At 56.6% G+C, this 5,000-nt stretch overlaps 6 non-coding genes across 6 annotated transcripts; all 6 read left to right on the top strand.

Moving 5' to 3' along the window:
* Window positions 1–162: 162 nt before the first annotated feature.
* LOC140415344 (5S ribosomal RNA) lies at window positions 163–281 on the top strand. The gene has a single exon (XR_011944455.1). It is a non-coding gene; the product is annotated as a 5S ribosomal RNA (ribosomal RNA).
* Window positions 282–975: 694 nt separating this feature from the next.
* On the top strand, window positions 976–1,094 carry LOC140415355 (5S ribosomal RNA). The gene has a single exon (XR_011944466.1). It is a non-coding gene; the product is annotated as a 5S ribosomal RNA (ribosomal RNA).
* A 694-nt stretch (window positions 1,095–1,788) lies between these two features.
* On the top strand, window positions 1,789–1,907 carry LOC140415366 (5S ribosomal RNA). The gene has a single exon (XR_011944477.1). It is a non-coding gene; the product is annotated as a 5S ribosomal RNA (ribosomal RNA).
* Window positions 1,908–2,601: 694 nt separating this feature from the next.
* On the top strand, window positions 2,602–2,720 carry LOC140411969 (5S ribosomal RNA). Its single transcript, XR_011941179.1, has one exon. It is a non-coding gene; the product is annotated as a 5S ribosomal RNA (ribosomal RNA).
* Window positions 2,721–3,414: 694 nt separating this feature from the next.
* LOC140415377 (5S ribosomal RNA) lies at window positions 3,415–3,533 on the top strand. The gene has a single exon (XR_011944488.1). It is a non-coding gene; the product is annotated as a 5S ribosomal RNA (ribosomal RNA).
* A 694-nt stretch (window positions 3,534–4,227) lies between these two features.
* Window positions 4,228–4,346, top strand: LOC140415389 (5S ribosomal RNA). Its single transcript, XR_011944499.1, has one exon. It is a non-coding gene; the product is annotated as a 5S ribosomal RNA (ribosomal RNA).
* Window positions 4,347–5,000: the final 654 nt, after the last annotated feature.

Below are 5,000 nucleotides of genomic sequence, written 5' to 3' on the forward strand. Positions count from 1 at the left end.
AGGCATATAGGCTAGAATTAGCAGGAGAAGGCGAGAAAGAGGAGGAGAAGTAGAAGTAGAAGTAGAAAAAGAGAGAGAAAAAATTGAAAACAACCGGAAAGAAGAAGTGGCGAGGGTGCTAGGGTGGCCAGCTTGAATAGGCGAGAAGACGGTGCTGCAGATGCCTACGGCCATACTAGTCTGAAAACGCCCGATCTCGTCTGATCTCGGAAGCTAAGCAGACTCAGGCCTGGTTAGTACTTGGATGGGAGACCGCCTGGGAATACCAGGTGCAGTAGGCTTTTGCGGCCAGCAGTGACTGCTCACGCCAAGCACTCTCCACACCAGAGGCAGGCCAACCTTTTGCTGCTCTCTGCGTCCTCGCCATTCCTCCCAACACTTGCCTGCGGGCTCAACTCAGGCAGGCGGCTTGGTCGGGCCATTCAGCTGCTGCAGCTTTGCCGGGCCTTTGCAACGCAGCACGGTTGTGTGCCTTGGCGTGCTGCACTTTGATGGGCACGCCAGCTGGCCCGTGTGGCCGCAAGCCAGTGTGTCGGCAGGACGTTCTCTCTCCTAGCCTGAAGGCGCCGCATGAATGCAAGTTGTGGCATTGGGGCTGGTGTGGAAAGCGAAGGAAGAGAGAGCTGGCTTGCATTGCCTGCCTGACCCTTGTGCTGGCTGTGCTGAGAGAAGTGCGCAGCGTTGCAATGTGGAAAGGCAGCAGCGTGCAGGCGGCAGGCTGGTGTGAGGTGGGCGGGGCTTGCAGTTTTCCTTGGGGAGATGGAGAAGAAAAAAGAGAGCTAGGTGGGGACGGCATGAAGGGGAGCGAGTATCAGGCATATAGGCTAGAATTAGCAGGAGAAGGAGAGAAAGAGGAGGAGAAGTAGAAGTAGAAGTAGAAAAAGAGAGAGAAAAAATTGAAAACAACCGGAAAGAAGAAGTGGCGAGGGTGCTAGGGTGGCCAGCTTGAATAGGCGAGAAGACAGTGCTGCAGATGCCTACGGCCATACTAGTCTGAAAACGCCCGATCTCGTCTGATCTCGGAAGCTAAGCAGACTCAGGCCTGGTTAGTACTTGGATGGGAGACCGCCTGGGAATACCAGGTGCAGTAGGCTTTTGCGGCCAGCAGTGACTGCTCACGCCAAGCACTCTCCACACCAGAGGCAGGCCAACCTTTTGCTGCTCTCTGCGTCCTCGCCATTCCTCCCAACACTTGCCTGCGGGCTCAACTCAGGCAGGCGGCTTGGTCGGGCCATTAAGCTGCTGCAGCTTTGCCGGGCCTTTGCAACGCAGCACGGTTGTGTGCCTTGGCGTGCTGCACTTTGATGGGCACGCCAGCTGGCCCGTGTGGCCGCAAGCCAGTGTGTCGGCAGGACGTTCTCTCTCCTAGCCTGAAGGCGCCGCATGAATGCAAGTTGTGGCATTGGGGCTGGTGTGGAAAGCGAAGGAAGAGAGAGCTGGCTTGCATTGCCTGCCTGACCCTTGTGCTGGCTGTGCTGAGAGAAGTGCGCAGCGTTGCAATGTGGAAAGGCAGCAGCGTGCAGGCGGCAGGCTGGTGTGAGGTAGGCGGGGCTTGCAGTTTTCCTTGAGGAGGTGGAGAAGAAAAAAGAGAGCTCGGTGGGGATGGCATGAAGGGGAGCGAGTATCAGGCATATAGGCTAGAATTAGCAGGAGAAGGAGAGAAAGAGGAGGAGAAGTAGAAGTAGAAGTAGAAAAAGAGAGAGAAAAAATTGAAAACAACCGGAAAGAAGAAGTGGCGAGGGTGCTAGGGTGGCCAGCTTGAATAGGCGAGAAGACGGTGCTGCAGATGCCTACGGCCATACTAGTCTGAAAACGCCCGATCTCGTCTGATCTCGGAAGCTAAGCAGACTCAGGCCTGGTTAGTACTTGGATGGGAGACCGCCTGGGAATACCAGGTGCAGTAGGCTTTTGCGGCCAGCAGAGACTGCTCACGCCAAGCACTCTCCACACCAGAGGCAGGCCAACCTTTTGCTGCTCTCTGCGTCCTCGCCATTCCTCCCAACACTTGCCTGCGGGCTCAACTCAGGCAGGCGGCTTGGTCGGGCCATTCAGCTGCTGCAGCTTTGCCGGGCCTTTGCAACGCAGCACGGTTGTGTGCCTTGGCGTGCTGCACTTTGATGGGCACGCCAGCTGGCCCGTGTGGCCGCAAGCCAGTGTGTCGGCAGGACGTTCTCTCTCCTAGCCTGAAGGCGCCGCATGAATGCAAGTTGTGGCATTGGGGCTGGTGTGGAAAGCGAAGGAAGAGAGAGCTGGCTTGCATTGCCTGCCTGACCCTTGTGCTGGCTGTGCTGAGAGAAGTGCGCAGCGTTGCAATGTGGAAAGGCAGCAGCGTGCAGGCGGCAGGCTGGTGTGAGGTGGGCGGGGCTTGCAGTTTTCCTTGGGGAGGTGGAGAAGAAAAAAGAGAGCTAGGTGGGGACGGCATGAAGGGGAGCGAGTATCAGGCATATAGGCTAGAATTAGCAGGAGAAGGAGAGAAAGAGGAGGAGAAGTAGAAGTAGAAGTAGAAAAAGAGAGAGAAAAAATTGAAAACAACCGGAAAGAAGAAGTGGCGAGGGTGCTAGGGTGGCCAGCTTGAATAGGCGAGAAGACGGTGCTGCAGATGCCTACGGCCATACTAGTCTGAAAACACCCGATCTCGTCTGATCTCGGAAGCTAAGCAGACTCAGGCCTGGTTAGTACTTGGATGGGAGACCGCCTGGGAATACCAGGTGCAGTAGGCTTTTGCGGCCAGCAGTGACTGCTCACGCCAAGCACTCTCCACACCAGAGGCAGGCCAACCTTTTGCTGCTCTCTGCGTCCTCGCCATTCCTCCCAACACTTGCCTGCGGGCTCAACTCAGGCAGGCGGCTTGGTCGGGCCATTCAGCTGCTGCAGCTTTGCCGGGCCTTTGCAACGCAGCACGGTTGTGTGCCTTGGCGTGCTGCACTTTGATGGGAACGCCAGCTGGCCCGTGTGGCCGCAAGCCAGTGTGTCGGCAGGACGTTCTCTCTCCTAGCCTGAAGGCGCCGCATGAATGCAAGTTGTGGCATTGGGGCTGGTGTGGAAAGCGAAGGAAGAGAGAGCTGGCTTGCATTGCCTGCCTGACCCTTGTGCTGGCTGTGCTGAGAGAAGTGCGCAGCGTTGCAATGTGGAAAGGCAGCAGCGTGCAGGCGGCAGGCTGGTGTGAGGTAGGCGGGGCTTGCAGTTTTCCTTGAGGAGGTGGAGAAGAAAAAAGAGAGCTCGGTGGGGACGGCATGAAGGGGAGCGAGTATCAGGCATATAGGCTAGAATTAGCAGGAGAAGGCGAGAAAGAGGAGGAGAAGTAGAAGTAGAAGTAGAAAAAGAGAGAGAAAAAATTGAAAACAACCGGAAAGAAGAAGTGGCGAGGGTGCTAGGGTGGCCAGCTTGAATAGGCGAGAAGACGGTGCTGCAGATGCCTACGGCCATACTAGTCTGAAAACGCCCGATCTCGTCTGATCTCGGAAGCTAAGCAGACTCAGGCCTGGTTAGTACTTGGATGGGAGACCGCCTGGGAATACCAGGTGCAGTAGGCTTTTGCGGCCAGCAGTGACTGCTCACGCCAAGCACTCTCCACACCAGAGGCAGGCCAACCTTTTGCTGCTCTCTGCGTCCTCGCCATTCCTCCCAACACTTGCCTGCGGGCTCAACTCAGGCAGGCGGCTTGGTCGGGCCATTCAGCTGCTGCAGCTTTGCCGGGCCTTTGCAACGCAGCACGGTTGTGTGCCTTGGCGTGCTGCACTTTGATGGGCACGCCAGCTGGCCCGTGTGGCCGCAAGCCAGTGTGTCGGCAGGACGTTCTCTCTCCTAGCCTGAAGGCGCCGCATGAATGCAAGTTGTGGCATTGGGGCTGGTGTGGAAAGCGAAGGAAGAGAGAGCTGGCTTGCATTGCCTGCCTGACCCTTGTGCTGGCTGTGCTGAGAGAAGTGCGCAGCGTTGCAATGTGGAAAGGCAGCAGCGTGCAGGCGGCAGGCTGGTGTGAGGTGGGCGGGGCTTGCAGTTTTCCTTGGGGAGATGGAGAAGAAAAAAGAGAGCTAGGTGGGGACGGCATGAAGGGGAGCGAGTATCAGGCATATAGGCTAGAATTAGCAGGAGAAGGAGAGAAAGAGGAGGAGAAGTAGAAGTAGAAGTAGAAAAAGAGAGAGAAAAAATTGAAAACAACCGGAAAGAAGAAGTGGCGAGGGTGCTAGGGTGGCCAGCTTGAATAGGCGAGAAGACGGTGCTGCAGATGCCTACGGCCATACTAGTCTGAAAACGCCCGATCTCGTCTGATCTCGGAAGCTAAGCAGACTCAGGCCTGGTTAGTACTTGGATGGGAGACCGCCTGGGAATACCAGGTGCAGTAGGCTTTTGCGGCCAGCAGTGACTGCTCACGCCAAGCACTCTCCACACCAGAGGCAGGCCAACCTTTTGCTGCTCTCTGCGTCCTCGCCATTCCTCCCAACACTTGCCTGCGGGCTCAACTCAGGCAGGCGGCTTGGTCGGGCCATTAAGCTGCTGCAGCTTTGCCGGGCCTTTGCAACGCAGCACGGTTGTGTGCCTTGGCGTGCTGCACTTTGATGGGCACGCCAGCTGGCCCGTGTGGCCGCAAGCCAGTGTGTCGGCAGGACGTTCTCTCTCCTAGCCTGAAGGCGCCGCATGAATGCAAGTTGTGGCATTGGGGCTGGTGTGGAAAGCGAAGGAAGAGAGAGCTGGCTTGCATTGCCTGCCTGACCCTTGTGCTGGCTGTGCTGAGAGAAGTGCGCAGCGTTGCAATGTGGAAAGGCAGCAGCGTGCAGGCGGCAGGCTGGTGTGAGGTAGGCGGGGCTTGCAGTTTTCCTTGAGGAGGTGGAGAAGAAAAAAGAGAGCTCGGTGGGGATGGCATGAAGGGGAGCGAGTATCAGGCATATAGGCTAGAATTAGCAGGAGAAGGAGAGAAAGAGGAGGAGAAGTAGAAGTAGAAGTAGAAAAAGAGAGAGAAAAAATTGAAAACAACCGGAAAGAAGAAGTGGCGAGGGTGCTAG

This window comes from Scyliorhinus torazame, chromosome 4 (genome assembly GCF_047496885.1).
Source record: "Scyliorhinus torazame isolate Kashiwa2021f chromosome 4, sScyTor2.1, whole genome shotgun sequence".
NCBI lineage: Eukaryota > Metazoa > Chordata > Chondrichthyes > Carcharhiniformes > Scyliorhinidae > Scyliorhinus > Scyliorhinus torazame.